Below are 18,582 nucleotides of genomic sequence, written 5' to 3'. Positions count from 1 at the left end.
AGGGGGGGGGAGGGAGAGAGAGACAGAGAGAGAGAGGGAGAGAGAGAGAGGGTTTTTAGAGTAAAGTTAAATGCATAGAGAGGGTTTTTAGAGTAGAGTTAAATGCATACTAAAGGTGTTACCCTAAGCCAATAGGATCAGTAACCTTGTAAAGAGAGAAAAGACCTCTCTCTTTTTCTCCCTACAGAAGAGAGATCATCTGAGGACACAGCAAGAAGGGGGCAATCTATAAGACAGGAAGACAGTGAAGGGAACCTTAAAAGAAACTGAATCTATTGGCACCTTGATCTTGATCTTAAATTTCCTGGCCTCTTGTACTTTGAGAAAATAAATTTCTGCTGTTCATGCCACCCAGGCTGTGGTATTTTGTTATGCCATTCCAAGCTAATATAGGAAAAATCTGTTCCTTTCTTTTCTCCCAGGTTTTGGCTAAGTCTGCCAGCAGGCCTGAGTATTTATTGACTTGTAGATGTTTTGCTCTATTTTCTGCCTTTATCATTACATAATGTGTCTTTGTGTCCAAATTCCTCACTTATAAGGATACCAGACGTTGGCTAAACATGCTAATTCAGTATGACCTCACATTAACTTGATTATATCTGAAAGACCATTTTCAAATATTTATGTCTTTTTTGGTAGATATGGCTCAACTCATATTGAAGATCCTACTTCAAGGGCACATGCATCTTTATTATCGTGTGCTGGGAGAGGCAGTCCACCAAAGGATCTAGTGTACATCTTTACTGAATATGCTAAAGTACAAGGCTTCACATCCTCTATCCTTGAAACATTTCTGTAGCTGTTTGGGTAAGCAAATAAGATGCCATGAATAAATCTGATTTCGCTCTCCCTGTTTACCATAAACATCACTGAACTTTCATATGGGAGTTCTTCCACTGCGGTGTCGCTCATTATATATAATCGAGATCTGAACCCTTTTACAGAACATGACGGTGTTCTTGCTCTCTATGGTGCTACAGAATATAGACTGCCTTTTTCTGACCTATGAAATTGTCTCCTTTCAGCCTCTGTCGAATTATGACACATCCAATTGCTCTTGTGCTTAGTTGTCTCCTTTGGCGTCTGGTTCCTCTTTGCTATGCTTTGTGAGTTTACGTTCTCCCTTCGCTCAGGACATCTCATTTCCTGCCATTCATCTCCTTTGGAATCTGAGCCTTTACATACACCATATATCTAACTAGGACGCCCTCTTCTAGGGTTTCATATATGTGCAGTAGCTACAGCCATGCACTTAGATGGACCCCACACTTCTGATCTTGTCATCTTGCGTTTTTAATACTTTTTGAAAAAGTATTTTTACATTTTTATTTTGCATTGGGTTCCACATATTATGTAACTGGACCCACTCTTCATTTTGATCAAGTGTTGCTTCTTCAGAATTTAATCTAGAAATAGTGGATTGCCCTTCTGCCTCTTTCTATTACTCCCACATTTCTTGCATCTGCTGTGGTGGCTAGATAGAATTGCAGCTATTTCTTTAGAGGAATCATATTCGTTTTATTTTAAAAGCCTCAGTGGGCAGAAATCCAAAGGTTAAATGAGGCAAATCCAAAGGTTAAATGAGGCAAGTGTTTGTTTTTACTTCCATTTTAAGAGATCATCAGCCACAATCCAGGGCCCTCCCAAAACCTGAACACAGAGTCACATGAGAAAAAGCCATTGTCAAGGGCAGAGGTGAGCATCTAGGATGGCTCAAAGAATTACTTTATTTACAGGCAGAAACTCCAATGGGAAAGTAAAAGAGAATGTTATGCATTTTTTATGTCTGCTGTAATTTATGTAATTTATCACTTTGATTTTTTAAAATCATATTTTTGTTCTGTTCACAGTTATTGCTTTGCTTTTTCTCCCACCTCAACTTACCTTCACTTCTTATGTTTTACTCTGGTGTTTGTCACCATGAGTTGGTGTGTGTTTTATTGGCTTATTTGGTTCCTGCAACTTAGTTTTTCGAGAGTCATTCTTAGGGGAGCATATACCTTTGGCATCTGGGAAGAGACATCTGGTCAACAGATACTTTGCATTAGTGAACAGAAGAACAGGGTAGTTGTAAACAGCTTTTAAAATTGTGGCCACTACCTACAAAATGGAAGAAAAATCTGGCATTTGCCAAAATATGAAAGGTATTTTTAATAAACTGGATTAGAACATGATTATTTAAAATGGCAAATTTTTAGTGTGCAGACTTCCTTATCATTACTCTTAGTAACTTTTCCTTAACTGGTATGATTTTACTCACAGCATACATTATGAAGTAAAGCAGCTTTGCTTTATGGCATTACTGATTCAAACTGTTCCCAACATCACCATTTTTCAAAGAGATACAGTGGGGTGTTTCTAGCATTAAAACTTTACTTCAAGCATTGAAGGCTCTTAGAAGAATGAGATAGACCCATGCTTTTTTTTCCTGTTATGATATATTCAATATAGATTATTAAGTTTCTCATTGAATGACTCAACATATCTGTCTCTCTCTCTATATATATGTGTGTGTATATAATGGATATATTTAAAAAATTTCCCCTGGATGCCAATTTGACTTCCAAATTTTCTACTTTAGTTTCATTGGTTTTATGTTTTAAATAGGTCCACCTAAAAAGAGAGAACTATACATTTTAGCGGTTGAGAACCTCTGTGTGAAAAGAATCATATGTTTCCTGTTTAGCAATTTTGTTTGATAAAATTATTCCCTTCCTCTTATCGACTTGTTCAAGTTGATGGACAAGTAGGTGAGGTCATCACCATGGTCCTTCTATGGGAATAGATGATTCCAAAACGTGATGACAAACTGGGGACCTTTACATGTAAGTCATACCTCATCAGTGTAGGTTTTCAAAGAACTTTGGTGATATAATATTTCACCTTTGGGGGGATTTTCATTTTGGATGACCTGAATTCATTCTGTGGAAAGTGACATTTAGAGTCAGAATTGTCCTTTTTACTAGCTGTTCAAAAAACCAAGAGTAATCTGGGTTATTTAATTATTAACTTTTAACTTGAAATACACACAAAATAAATTTGGTATTATTAAAGGTCGCTGTTGAAATCATAAGTACAGGATGGAGTTTCTAGATTTCCCCCAAAATAGTCATGAAAATGAACATTAGTTATCTTGCCATCAAGTAAATAAAGTTAGCCTGGACATTGAATAAATCAAAACAGAGACTAAAAAGTTCAATAGTTAGTAATGTGATGCAGAACATGGTGTGATCCAAAATATTTGAACAGCAAATACTCATCCGTTCCTATTGTCAAAGTACCATCATTACAATAGAGATAATATGGAAATAATTTGTGAATGTTTGGCCAGCTAGCCATTCCTGAAGGCTAAAAATATGTGTAAGTTTAGAAAATGCTAAGAATTAAATGTGAAACATTTTTAAGCTATCGGTCTTGGTTGGAGTCCAGATACTGTAAAACCTGGCCCTACCTTTTATTCAGATTTGAAACTCAGTGGCTGGAAAGCCATACCACACTTTAAATATATGTTCTCATACCCAGTGGTGGCTGTTCTCTGAAAGTTTTCCTTATATCTAACTTACATTTCTCTGAGTTATGTGCTAAACAGAAAGAAGTAGCAGTAGGTCATACACTCTTACAGGACAATAACTAAGTGATTTATTATTTAGGTTAGAAAGTGAATCAGTTGAAAGGCAACATATTTGCTTTGTATTATGATTACATTCCTGGAACTATTCAATTCTGATTTGTATGCACTGATTCACATTTTTTAGAACTTCCACCTTAAAAATGAAAAAATCCCTTTATTGGTTCAAAGTAAGCTAATATTTTATTTTTTTATTGACTCTCACTATAGAATTTTGGTATTTATTTCCAAAGTAATCATTTTAAGTAGCAGATATGTCATATATTTTTGTATATGTGGTCACTGTGAACTGCATATGCTCAGTGAAATAATTTTGATATCATATGCTTTTCTGAAATAATTTATTATTTTAAAAATCTTTAAATTTCCTGTCAAAACCAATTAAGATCAGGCTATTCAGAGAGATTTTAATATATTGCTGGATAGGACAAGATCATAAAAGAGAATCATAATCCTACATAATGTCAAATTGAGCTGATTAAGTAAAACTAAAACATTAGTTTAGGTTCAAAACCATTTTGTAAATAGCGGGAACTCATTTTTGTCCCCTGGGAGATTTGCTGTCAGAGACTGATTTTATTGTTATTCAGTCTGCAAAATGAAGGGGGTGGCATGTAATCAGGTAAGTATAATAAATTCTCTCCCTGTCCTCTGAAATTTCTATTGAAGTATCCTTAGTAAATGAAATAAATCAATAAACAGCATTAGAGAAAAATCTTGATACAGAAATGAAATAGTTTGAAGTTTCAAGTCTACTTTTCCAAATTCATTTGTATTCTTCTATTATACTTCATTATATGACTATACATATTTGTTTAAGGAAATATTTATATGTTGCTATAAAGTAAAAAATTACTACTCTAGGACACTGCATACCGTCTCTCCTGTGGTTACGTATACAGTTCTTTTTTCCCCCCTCAGTTTGATCATGGGCTGTAGCCATGGTTAGTATACTCACTGAAGAAACAGAAGTATAAAACTAGGTTTCAGATCCAAATGGTTAGACTTGAGGCACAAAGTTCAATATTATGTTAAAAATGATTTTAATTAATTAACACTATACTAAGTAAGAGTTCTAACAAAGGCATTTAAAGTCACTGATTCCTAAGGGTACCAGTGAATTACAGGAACAAAAATTGACACTTCTGCTCTCTGGACCTATTTAAAGTTCTTTCGGTGACAACTTCAGGATCCTAATTTTGATAAAGCTGTGAACCTATCCCCATTCTTTGTTTCAGAATTTTAAAGAGGTAGATGACTTGATTCTCTTCTGGTTATTTGTAGAGCCTTACCGTCTTACTTTATACCACTCCTCTATATTTAAAAACATTATAAAACCTTTAAGGTGCATCAGTAAGATTCACTAGTAGTAGCTCCTACCTGCATTCTGCGCTTAAATTCCAACTACTTTAGTTTCCTGTGCTGTCCTCTCAGATCATTGAGAAATGTTATTGGCATATACCCTATATACATGGGTTCATAATTTGAACAGTTATTCTTCTGTTCTTTTATTTGAATATTCTTTGTCTCAAATGTTAGCATTTTTCTGATAACTATATCAGTCTTTTCTACAGTGCATGGAATGGATTGGTAGTGTTGGCTTGTGAACATTAGCATATTTTATATTTTCATTTGTAATTTTCCATCAGAGACTGATTGCAAAAGGATCATGGTCTTGGGTCTTCCTTTGCCCTCTATGCTGTTTCCTAAAAGTTACTCTTGTCTTCTTGATCTCTTCATGCACCACTGTCCTGTGGATTCGATCTCATAAACACCTTTCAAAGGCGTCCACTCTCTGCACTCCCACCATCATAACGAGTACTGAAATACTTCTTCCAAGTGTACTCTGTGCTTGTACTCCTGTCTCTCTCCTTTCTTGTCACCACATTGCAGCCATTGGGTTTATTTTGCAGCAGTCTCTGATTGCCTTTTCCGTCCTTTTCAAACTCTTTAATGTGGACAATTTTGTCCCTTGACTAATGTAATGTTTTACTTTGCTCTTTCTACTCTAGCTTTAAAAGGTTTCTTTTAATTCCTCATAAATGGCTGAATCCATCTTCTTTCTCTTTACCAGGAAAATGCCTGTTCATTTTTCTGGGTCCTTTAGTTTAATTTCTGTGAGAACCATTCTTTCTTACTGGACCAGGTGAAGGACACTGCTCTGTTCCTACAGCTTCCTGAATGTACCTTGTCAAAACACTCCTGAACCTTCTTGTTGGTACTTGTATTTTTTTCATTTCTCCCATTATAACCCTGTTATGCTCAGTGCTACCTCTCTGTGTAGTAGGAGGCTTATGCAACTTGGAAAAAGAGATTCAGTAAAGACTTAAAAATGCTCAGCAAGAAGCTGGAGAGCACAGTGTTTTGCAGAATGAGCCTGGGTTCAAATGTCAGCTCAGTCGCATATGGAAACTTGAGCAAGTTACTATACTCTTCAAGCCTGAGTTCCTCATTCGTCGTTCCTGAGGCCATGGTGACCATAAACCTATTTCAGAGCTTTGGTGTTAGGGTTAAAAAAATGAATGTGCCGGTGTTAGAACAGTGCCTGCGTACACTGTGTGAGGTTAACTATTATTCTTAACGAGAGGCCATTTTTCTTCTCAGTCTCTGTTTAAGCTTTAAAGCTTTCAAGGGTTGAAAACATGTGCTTCTCTGATTTGCTGTGCAAGTTTGAATCTTTTCTGAGCAGCTGGCCTTTTTCCCTGGGCCCTCAGAGCTATGTTTTTGGTGCACTTCTGAGGCACATCCTGCCCCTTCACTTTACAGCAATCAGTGTTGTGGATGATTTATTGCTAATTCAATTTTTAATATCTTATGCCTTAAATTTGGTTAGTTTGTCTAGAATATTAGAATCATACATTTTCATTTTTCAATTCAAAATAATTTTGGGCTGCCTGAAGGGAGAAAGTATTTTTCATTTTCTATCCAGATAGTTGGAGAGGGGAATGACCTTGATTTTATAGAGAATTTTTAAAAAGTCTATTGAGTATTACTTTTGATGGAGCAATAAAGGAATGTTTCAATTGTAAAGTCTACATCAAGATTTCACCTTTTTGGCTTCACATTTAATAGGAAACCACAAATCAGTTTATTAGCAAGAGAAAATTAGTATTTTTAATTTAAAAATCCAGAGAAGTTCAAGGTCTAATTGTGTATTCCTAAGATAATATGTGTGTGAGAGAGAGAGAGAGAGAGAGAGAGAAACTTTTGTTAATATTCCCTAAATGAATATGCGAAACCAGACAAAATGCTGATGTAGTTAAACTAGTGATTTTAATGAAGAAAGTTTTGACATCTGTAGTTCCTGGATTTCATTTGATTGACTGTACATTAAAAAAATACTAGTTTTTTTTTTTTTTTTTTTTTTTTTTTTTTTTTTTTTTTGGTCAGGCTGTCCTTGGTTTAATCTCTGGGTTATCACCCAAATCTTCCTGATATAGTTGCACCCTAGCTTCTGGGTCTCTAACGACCTGCAGACATTCTCATCTATGTTTTTATTTTTTTTTGTAGATTAAAAAAAAACTTTTTTTTTTTTTTTTTTTTTTTTTTTTTTTTAGTATTCTTAGCAGTTAGTAGACTACATTCTTTCATTCAGTGAGTTTGTATTACTTATTGTGTGCTGGGCAATATAGATAAGTAAACCCAATAATAAAAATAAAACCTTTTACTAGGAATAATTTGTCTTTAAGAAATAGTGTTATAGACAGATAAATAAATGATCAGACAAGTAGAATTTAGTCTGATAAGTTCCATAATATGGGTAGACAAAGGATGCTGTGGGAGTTCATAAGGGAACCATCAGTCTTGAAGATCTCAGAGATGGTTTGTAAGTGAGTAAGACATAAAATATATAAGGCCAAGGAGGGACACGATGTCAACTTTAATTTAGAAAGTTCACTTTGCCTGTCATTTGGGGAACAGATGGAAAAGGGTGAGGTTAGAGGAGGGGAAGCTAGTGAGGTTGTTTCTTGCTAATAATAGCTCTGGTTCACTTAGAAAGCAGTATATGTCAGCACTCACTTAACCACTTATGCCTTAAACACGTACTTTAGTTAATGTAATCCTCTGAGCAATCTGATGAGACATATTGCTATTGTTTTATCATCCTATCTTATATGTAAGTCCTAGAGAGGTTAGGTAGCTGCCCACGGTCATACAGTTGTTGAAGGAAGAGCTGAGATTTGAATCCAGACAGTCTGGCTCCAGAATTCGTATTTTAAAGCCTGATAATATATTGCTGTCTTATGAGGTGATTCAAAAAAGAGATAAGTGATGTGAAAGAAGTTATAATGGTGCTAGAAATAAGTGGATACTTGTAAGTATTTCAAGGAACTTTATTCAATAGGGTTTGATTCAATAGGGTTAGATTAGAAAGCTAGTGGAAAGGAAATCATTAGAATCTCAGTTTTTAGCTTAAGTAACTTGGACAATGGAAATGCCATTTGTTGTAGCTGGAATCTTGAGAATGTTTGATTTTGTTGGACAAAAATGATGAAAAAATGTGTGTGTGCTAAGTTAGAAACTCCTGGAATATCACAGTGGAATTATTCAGTAGGGTGTTGGAAATGTGGGTGAGGAGCTAAGATACTTGAGTTGGAGGTGGAGTTTGGGAATTATTAGCATGTACTTATAATAGTGAAACTAAAAGAAGGGTGGACTGGGTGATTTTATAGTCAGAGTGGTTTGAGAACTTCATCATAACTGGAGAGAGAAGAGATGGGGAGAGAAAAGCCTACAGGAGAAGCATGCAGTAGTGACGTAGGTGATAGTGTCGAGGCTGACAAAATGGTCAAAGGTATGACAGAGATACAGACAAGTCGACGAAGCTGGAATATTCTCTAATGACTTAGCAGTGAAAACCCAATAACTTCGGTGAGGATAGTTCCATTGAAGTAATTATTGTGAAAGCTTAAAACATCACTGCATTGAAAAGTGAACGACATTTGAGAAGGCGCTAAAAAAATATACTTCTGGGGAAGGGTACCAAAATTAATCTTCTATTAGTTATAATTCCTTAAATGGCAATGAAATTTTACATCTTTCCCTAAAAGATGTGAGCTAGAAGCAAGACCCAGCAGGTAACTTATGATAGAATTTGGTGAGGGAAGAGGCAGGGTACTGGGGAGAAGGGAGTCAGAATCTAGTGCACAGAGGTTGTGTCTGGAAAGAGTATGAGTCTTGGGTGTATTGGGGGGCAGAAGTAGGTTGTCATAAAAAACAACAGTCTAGAAGATATATGTTTCTTCAACTTCAGTGATATGTAGCGTTGAATCTGTATCTAGTTCTTTGCTGCTGTGGCTGTGGATAAATGATATAGCTTATTAATGTGACTCTAGGAAAAGGCAAGCCTCTGTAAATGATGGAAAGCTTTATATTTTGTTCATTCTCTTGTGCCTATATCATTGCTTGGCATATATCACATAGACACAAATATCTGCTAAGTAAGTATACATAACTTGAGGTGATTACTTAATCTTTTTACTCTGCGATATACAAAAGTGAGTTATATTTCAATGAATTTATATTTTCATTTATGGGCATTTTTGTGGCTGGATGTTGTCTGTGTTATTAGATAGGTTGAAATCTATTAGATAAGTAATAATTTTTGCAGTGATTTAATTTTTATTGGTAGATTTTAAGTATGCAGTATGGTGACATTCATCATTGGGATTTTATACCTGTACATGATATATTTTGGTTCTTATTTTTTTCCCATTCCTCTGCCCTGATTTTAACCCCTCCAGCCTTCCCTATTTACAAATACTATACTTCCATTATTTTCCTTTTCTCATATTTTTTCCTTTCCCTTCTCCTACCCTCCCCTCTTCCCCTTTGGATCTTTTAACTCAAAAGGATCAATGTAGATGGAATGAACCATATATCATGACAACTTTTATCTCAAGTTACCAGCTTAAGAGGTAACATCTAAATATGTTCTGTGAATATTTTAATGTTAATGGATCTGAGAGCTTGGAAAATGGAATTTTTATTTTGGAAATTTAATAATGTCTCGGTTTTTGTGTTTTTTCCCCATTACTATTAGAGCTGATGTCATTTACCCACGATTGGTGGGTTGAACACTGTTTATGAGCTTGAGGCCAATTTTATCACTGTGCAGCAGGTCTATAGGTAGCTTGTGGTAGCTACTGTAGTACTACTCAGATCCCCCATCATTTACTGGAAGTTCAGTGGCAGAATTTCCTCATCTGTTAGCTCACTATAGGATTATATAGCTGAAGAAATCTGCCTGGTGGAAGGTTGTATTTCCTCTCCATTGTAGCCACATGTAGGGATTGACTTGTGGTGTGGATGGACGGCCCTCTTGCTCCAATTCAGCACAGGTCTGAAGGGGTCATTCTGTCTTTATACTTCTCCAAGAGAATGGCTGAGCTATCACAGGGCCTGTGCCATAGTTTAACTTCTTCCTGTTTCCCACGTTGCTCTTTTCTTTCATAGGTGTTGAGCCACAAAGCCTCCCTCATTAACTCTGCACATGCTAAGGCCCATCCCAGTTGCCTTTTTGGGAACCTGCCTGTTTCGCAACTTGGAAACTACCTTGCTAAGTGTCACAGTTCTTTCCACTGGCCACACAGAGCCCGATCTTAGTACTTAGTACTTAGTATAAGGGACCACAGAGACTTTCTAATCCAATTCTTTAATTTTAGTGGCATAGAAATGAAGGCCTTGGCAAGTTATACTGAGGTCATGTTTTATTCCAAAATATTCCAGTAACTAAATATATTCTTATTCTTCTTGATCAGATCCCTCTGTGGCAAATCACTCATGAGGTTTCTGACTCTGTTTCATTGTCCACAATCAATGAGTTGTGATTTCGTTGCTGGCAACACCCAAAGCATACAAGCCACATTTTTATCTTGTGGTTTGATAAATGCCATCACCATCCCAGGTGGTTTGCTGAGATGTTTATCTTCCCCAGAACACAGATTTCAACACCGAGCTCCTAAGCATCCAGCTAGGAAAGATAACTAATTATTTTAATGTAATTTTACATTCTCTTTCTTCTCCATTCAACACTTGATCTTAGCCAAAAGGCCGAGAAGTGATTCTTTCTTCTCCAGTCAATCAGAGAAGTTTTTGAAAAAACTTGAAAGATTTTGGGGGGCAATAGGTTCCTCTTAGGCAGTTTTTTTTCCTGTTAGTCTGTGATGCTGTTTTTAAGCCTCCTTGCAGACTGTCAAATCATTCTTTTGCTCAGTAGATTTTACTTGAATGCTTATTCTGAGCCAGATCCTATTTCAATGCTTAAGTACATCAGTGAGTAAAATATGAAGGATGCTCTCTTTTCTTGGAGTTTACTTACTGGGGACAGTAGTGATGACTTAAAACAAAGGAGAAATGGAACCGGCTAAAATGAATTAGAAGTGTTCCGGGGACTAAAAGGTAGGATGGTGGCAATTTCTAATATTAATTGGATGATCATTGAAAAACCAAGGCTTCAATAAATTCTGGATAGAAGTAGGGACTCTGGCAATTCTGGGGAAGAGTGGTCAAATGGATCAGCCAGATAAAAGGCTGTATGGTGAGAGCACATCAAAATGTCTGAGAAACAGCCAGCTATCTAATGTATTGGAATGGGGAGACTTGTATGATATGGGGAGTTATAAGAAAGAAAGTATGGGAAGAAAAGGAAATAATTAAGCCTTTGTGAAGACTTGGGTTTTTATTTTGAGGGAAATGAGTAGCCATTAGAAAGCTTTGTGCAAGCTGGGTGTGGTAGTGCATACCTGTAATCCCAGCACTAGGGAGGCTGAGCCAGGAGGATCACTGTGAGTTCGAGACCAGCCTGGGCTACATAGTGAGTTCCAGGTCAGTCTTGACTACATAGTGAGAGCCTGCTTCAATTAAAAAAAGAAAGAAAGAAAGAAAGAAAGCAAACTTTGTGCAGAAGAATGAAATGATATAGATTAATTGGAAAGGACTGCCCTTATCATGTGGTTGGAGGCAGAAGCCAAAAGAACAGCAGTGGGACTGTTGCAATAATTCAGGTGACAGGTGACAGTGGTTTAGACCAGATCAGAAGTAGGGAAATGATGCAGAGTGGTCTGACTCTAGGGATATTTTAAAGGTAATGGTTATAGGATTGATTGTGGAGAAAGAGAGATGATGAGCAAGACTCCAATGCTCATGGCCAGAGCAACTGGAATAATGAAGTTCCTAGCAACTAAGCTAAGGACGACTGGAATTGGAAAAAGTTGTGGTGTTGGGGCAGATCAAGAGTTCAGTTTTGGATATTGACTAGGCAGTTTGATTTATATATTTGGGGCTGGAGAGGGATCTGAGCTAAAAACAAAATTTGTGCTTCGCCAGCTATGTTAGCTATGTGTCACTGTGACAGAATACCTTCCACGAAGAACTTTAAAGGAGGAAACATTTACCTTGGGTCATAGTTCAGAGATTTCAGTTCATGGTTGATTGGCTCCATTGCTTCTGGCCCTATGGCCGGGCAGTATATCACTGCAGAAGGGTATGGGGGAAGGAGGCTACTCATCTCATTTCAGCCAGGAAGCAGAGATAGCAAGGGAAAGGGACTGGGGTCAAAATATACTCATGACCCCAATAACCCACTACTTTCACCTTGGCCCGACCAAGGCATTGTCTGGAAGGCAGAAATTATATTAAAAATAATATTATAGGAATGTTTCAATATGGGGAATTGGTTAAAGAACTATAAGGGAATTTAAAAAAGGCAAAAAAGGAACACTGACAGTGGTACCGAGGTGGTAATTTTAAGAAGCTTCTGTCATCCTGGGTCTGGAGATCTTGGTGTCACCTAAAAGCTTAGAGAAGGGACTCAACAGAGCTGGAACATGAACCTCAGAGGGAGGGTTGCTGTCCTCTTACTGGTGCTGGTATCTCTGGCGAGGTGTGATGAGGGTGCTTTTCAGTGTGTAACAGTGGTGTAGTCTAAAGCTTCGGAGTCTTCAGGGTGAGAAAATCCATTTTTTTTCTGCACAGCCTTACAGTTTCTCTCTGGCATCCTATTAGCAGAGCCCAGTAGGAAGTAGCTGATTGAAGGAAACATGGTGTTCTACCTCCAGTATCCTACAGTGCAGTCACAGGTATAGAGTATAAGCTGATGGAATAGCACAATAAGTGGCACCTGTGTGAAAAACATTGATGACCTTGACTGAAGAACTTTTGGTGGAATGGTGGAGGCTGAGTAGGAGGAGAGAGTTGGAAGAGTAAGGAGATTTCTTTGAAGAAATTTTGCTGCCAGTGGGGCAGGAATTGCCAAAGTGGATTCAAGCAAATATATTTTGGGATGTGAGAAATAACAGCATGTAGCAGGATATCTGTTGGGTTTTTGAAAAAAAAAATGGGAATAATCTAGTAATGTAGTAGAGTGTAAATTAACAAAAAGTCTTATTGGTATAGGTTTGCAATACATAATAATATCCATCTTGGGGAATTGGTCCATATACATGATACCGTGCATATCACGTCTTAATCATTTTAATTTCCCCTGCTTCTCATGGCCCTCACCCTTCTCAATTCCAGATCCCTTTCTCATCTCCACAAAGTCTACCTCCCTGTTTCCCATAATCTCTCTTTTAGTTTTCACTTTAAATTGTTTATATTTTGGTTTCTCATATAAGAGCAACCATATGATATTTAACCTTTTGTGTCTGATTTATTTACTAAGCATTGTGGTCTCAAGATGCATTCCATTCCTACAAATATCTTGCTCATTCTTCTTGGATCTAAGTTCAATTAATTTATTCAAGATCTTTTCTACTATTGAACTTTGTCATACACACATACTTGTGAAAGCTAGTCTTTGTATGAATAACCATACTTTGGTTTTGAATTGTATATATAGTTTGTAATATAAATTAGCTCAAACAATTAATTACTAGAATTTCTCTAGGTGCTTTCCTGGGTTACTTTTATTACTAGAACCAAAACCTTCTATATATGTATGATACCTTAGGGGAAGTTTTTATTGGGATAATTTGAGATATTTTTATGTTAGATTATGAATAACTTGGTTGACCATTGCAGAATTGATGGCTTAAATTAAAAGGAAGGAAATTAATGCCATTACTGATTTTCCATCTGGACACTGCATAGTATGCAAGTACTCCTGCGAGCAAGGGTCAAGTCTTCAGCCCTTCATTACTCACTGGCAATTAGATGATTTGTTGAAAGCACAATATGCTTCCAGAAGTGGAGGATAAGTGGGAAACCAAGGAAGCCAGGAATAGCTGAAGGTGCCGAATAGGGTGTTAGTGCTTGCCAAAGACAGTCTTCCTTCTATTCCAGTTTTGTCTGCTTGGACAGTGGGAAATCAGACCAACAAAGATGCTAAATGGGAATTTGAGAGAGTTGGTACCATGCAAAGGAAGCACTTTGCTATTTTGTGTGTGTGTGAATGTGAACATGTGCATACCTGTGCACAATGGAGTGATCAAAAGAAACAGTGAATGTTTAAATGTAACAAGCAACTTAAACTTATTCCAGTAAAAGACAAACTGACATGAACAATGGGATAAGTGCATTTGAAGTGAGGAAAAATATTTTGACCATTTAAAGAAGATTCATGGAAATGTAATTTTTAAAATAATAAATTCTTATATTTAAACATCTACCATATATTATGTTCTTCATTGATCAAATATTTATTGTCAAATAAAAACATTTGTGGTGTGTCATCATCTACCATGTTCACTGAATCTTCCACCGTTAACTTTTGGTTTTTCTTCAGTCAAAATGATCATGAAAGGTAAATGTTTTGAATCAATTCAGGACATCAAAGCAGCCATTTGAAAGTGTAATTAAAGACATTAATAGCAGAATACTTCTAGAGCTTCTTTGCTTTTTTTTTTTTTGTTGTTGTTGTTTTTTGAGACAGGGTATCACTATGTAGTTCAGACTGCCCTGGAACTCGCTGTGTAGCCCAGGCTGGTCTCAATCTCATAATAATTCTCTTGCCTCAGCCTCCAGAGTGCTGGGATTACAGGCATGTGCCACCACACCTGGGCTAGAGCTTCTTTTGGAAAGTGTCAAGAAGGACAGGATAAGAGTGTTTGAAGCTGGAAGAGCATCTTGAGGGAGGTAAATGACAATATGTCTTTTATTGTAATACATTTTTTAAAAAAGTAAACATTTATAACAATTTTAATCACATTGAATATGCATGCACAAGTTCTTGCATGCACCTGTACACACACACACACACACACACACACACACACACACACACACATGCATGCACTTTTCCCCAAGGAATTTATAAACAGTACACATATTATATCAAAACAGATATTATTATTCTTTATTCTCAACTGATATAACTATTCTAGTTATTGGTTATCATATATGAAATAAAGTCTTGCCACATTTAGTCTCTCTGTTTTTAAACAAAGATTTAAATATTAAATTATGGCTCAAAAATTAAGATGTTTAAAAAATTAAAAGTAAATGGATTCTGAAATTGTTTGTATACTCATAATTGCTCAAATAATTATGGAATAGGGGGTGATAATCAAACAAGTCTGAGTTTAAATCCTAATTTTGCTAATGAATATTGTGTAAACATGGACAATTTATACAAATCTCAATGCCTCAGTTTCCTCATTTGTAAAATAGACACAAATTTCATTTTTAAGTGTTTTTGATAGAAAGTGACATACACAAAGTTATAAGATTATTGAAGGAGTTCAATAAAGTTTGCTCACTACAAGTAGTCATGCAAGAATACCACTACTTTTGATGTTGTGTTGATGCTAAATTTTTCAAGATTGTTGGAAATACAATCCTTTAATTTGTCCAGACCCTAGTGTCTTCAGATATTCTACTGTTAAAGGTTCTGAGGCTTCTAAACCCTTCTGGGAATTTTATCCTTCATGGGAATGATCAGTCTGTCACAAATAGTTCTTAAAGATAATTTTAGTGGTTATCTTTCTAAAAAATTTTGCACATTTCTTTGCCTTCTGAAACACTGACAGTGTATGATCCTTACATAATCATTTATTATGTGCTGAGATATATTGTCATGATCTTTGTTGTTGTTGTTGTTGTTCGGGAATGGAACTCTGGATCTTGAGTTTGTAAGGCAGGTGGTGGAACCACTGAGCTAAATTCCCGACAAATTTTTCAGATTTGTTTTTGGTATGAAAGGACTTTTGCTTTTTGTACTTCTTTAGTCCCATCATCTGAGGCTTAATTTTCACTTGTTCCTTTGTTCTCTTTATGAATTTCCACATTTCCATTTTGCTCTTGCTATCTTAAGCTCTAAAAATACAAAATGAGAGACTCAACTTCTGAATAGGTCAGGTGGAGTTCAGCTAACCTTTTACTTGTAATTTATCGGGTACCTTATAAAATGTAGTTTCCAAATCCAGAGAGCCAGTTTTCTGATAGTCTCAATTCAGAGTTCCTCTAATAAAACAGTGTGACATTAGAATGTGACATGAAGGAAGTAAGATGGCGTGAGTTAAAGAAGTTTATGAAAATTTTTATAGAATTAAAGATATTTAGCGTAGTCCAGAAAACACTAAGAGTATCTGTGCACAAGCATAAGAGCTTCAAGTTTGGAAGCAGGATGAGAGTCAGAGGACAAATAAGTAACACAACGGCATATTCAGTATTTTGATGCTCTCTTTAATCAGTCTCTTCAGGGAGAAAGAATAAGCTTCCTTTCTGCCAACAGAGGGTTATTTTCTCTGTGCTTTTCAGGACCTCTTTCTACTGCTTCATACTTTTGATCTTTTGTTTGTGAGATTTAGCCTAAAGGATGGATGAGAAAGTTCTCAGAGAGAATCAGAGAGTTGTAAGTGTTTACAGATATTCTACTAAGATGCTTAACTGTGTATCTCAGGAACCAAGGATACCAGAGTTGGAACCGAACAAAAACATCTTAATCTCTTTCTGGCGAATTGTGGTCTTCTTTTCCAGTAGTATGTTATAAATATTTAATTTTTTTCACTGAAAAAGTAAGTATATGATTAATTTTACTGAATACATGCCACACAATTCATAGTTGATAATAAAATATGCAGTACTCCTTATTGTAAATTCTACATGGCCAGCTGATTCTCATAAAATGTATTCATTCATTTTACCAAACGCTTGTAAACACAGCCAACCGAGATTGTAATTTATCTATGATTTGACAGAATGAGACTCTCCATAAATGTTTGTTTATTGTCTGAATCAGCAAAAAAGTTGCTCAAGTCCTTAAAAATGGGCCTATCCTAGTCCCAATATAAATGCTATTTGATAGTTTCATTTGTTACTAAGCACGAAATGAGAGAAAGATATGTGTTAGAATTTCATTTATTGGTTAATGACCTGAGCAAATTTCCTGAATTGGAGAATTGTTTTTGAATGCTAGAAGGATAATTCTTTATGATTTTGGTTCCATTTACAATGCAAGAACTATCAAACTGACACATTTCATGTAAGGCACATTATTAACACATTCTTTATCTCTTTAAGCCTTGACCAGCAGACAGTTAATCAAACTGTGCTATACAGACTTTGCTGACTTCTGTGGCTGATTTTAAGCTACCAATGTGATGTGATTATGTGTGGTGTTGTAAGGGGATATGCAGTGTGCACCATTGCCCAGTACATAAATAATGTAGAGGGCATAGATTATCGTAAAATGTAAAAATGTACATTTCTAGAAAAATGTAATGAAATAGGGAGCGATGAGCTTTGTGGATTTATTGTGTTTATTTTTAATATCATGTAATTGGAAGCTTATATAATTTAATTGCTTGTGTGTGTGTGTGTGTGTTTTATAACCATCCTGTACATTTCCTGAAAAATTAATAAACAAATTAACTCTCATTAGCTGGTACAAAATGATTCAGCTCCTTTTCTTCAAATACCCGAGGACAGTGATTACAAAAAAACAAGGCGGAGAATGGTTGAATTAAAGACGTATTTATGTATGATAAAATTGAGTCAACTGAAGAGATTCTGAAAAACTCACTTATTCTAATTTCACTTTTGCCATAAATGTTTTATTTTGGTAAGGTTCTTAAGCTAATTCTATTTCAAGTCAGCATCACCTTTCTAATTTTTAAGACATGTATAATAAAGCATCAGGCTAATTCGTAACCTGGCCAGTCCAAATTAGTAAAAATTATGAATTATATTTCAGTCAACTATTGCTTTATTATTTTAAGTACATTTAATTACTTACATTCATTATTGAAGACTTCTAGTTAGAAATCCTGTAGATGTGGTTTAGTTACTAATAAAAAGCTGTCATGATCAGTAGCTGTTTTTTTTTATTTATTAATTTTATTGAGTTTATTGGTACATTTTAGGGATACAGTACAGTTACATTCATTGTTGGGATCATGTACCTCTACATGGCAAGTCTTGTTTCTCATTTTTTCCCCTTACCTCTGCCCTCCCCTCACCCCTTCCTCCCCTCCCCATCTACAAACACTTTATTTTCATCTTTTCATTCTCTCACATTTTTTTTCCCTTTTTGTTCTTCCTCTACCCATCACACCTTCTCTGCACCTTTAGCTCCTTTCTTCCCATTTCTAAATGTCAGTAATCTTATTAGAATCTTATGCATTGTTGCAGATTATTCACACCAGGGAAACTATTTGGTATTTACACATGTATGACTTATTTATTTCACTTAGGAGTATATCTTCAATATGTATGCATTTTCCTATGAATGAATCTATTTTCTCGTTCTTTATGGCTGAGTAATATTCCATTTTATAGAAAAACCACAACTTCTTTATCTAGTTTCCAACAGATGGGCAAATGGGCTGTTTCCAAGATTTAGCTATTACAAACTGTGCCGCTATAAACATGGGTGCTCATACTTCTCTGTGCTATGATTCTTTTAGTTCTCTTGGAAAGATACCCAGCAGAGGGATGGCTGGGTCAAATGGAACCTCCAGTCCAAGCTCTTTGAGGTATCTCCATATTGATTTCCATAGTGGTTGCACCAGTCT

This window comes from Fukomys damarensis, unplaced genomic scaffold, assembly GCF_012274545.1.
Source record: "Fukomys damarensis isolate Sample0158 unplaced genomic scaffold, DMR_v1.0_HiC HiC_scaffold_2, whole genome shotgun sequence".
In the NCBI taxonomy this organism is placed as follows: Eukaryota; Metazoa; Chordata; class Mammalia; order Rodentia; family Bathyergidae; genus Fukomys; species Fukomys damarensis.
Note: the sequence above shows the minus strand (reverse complement) of the source record.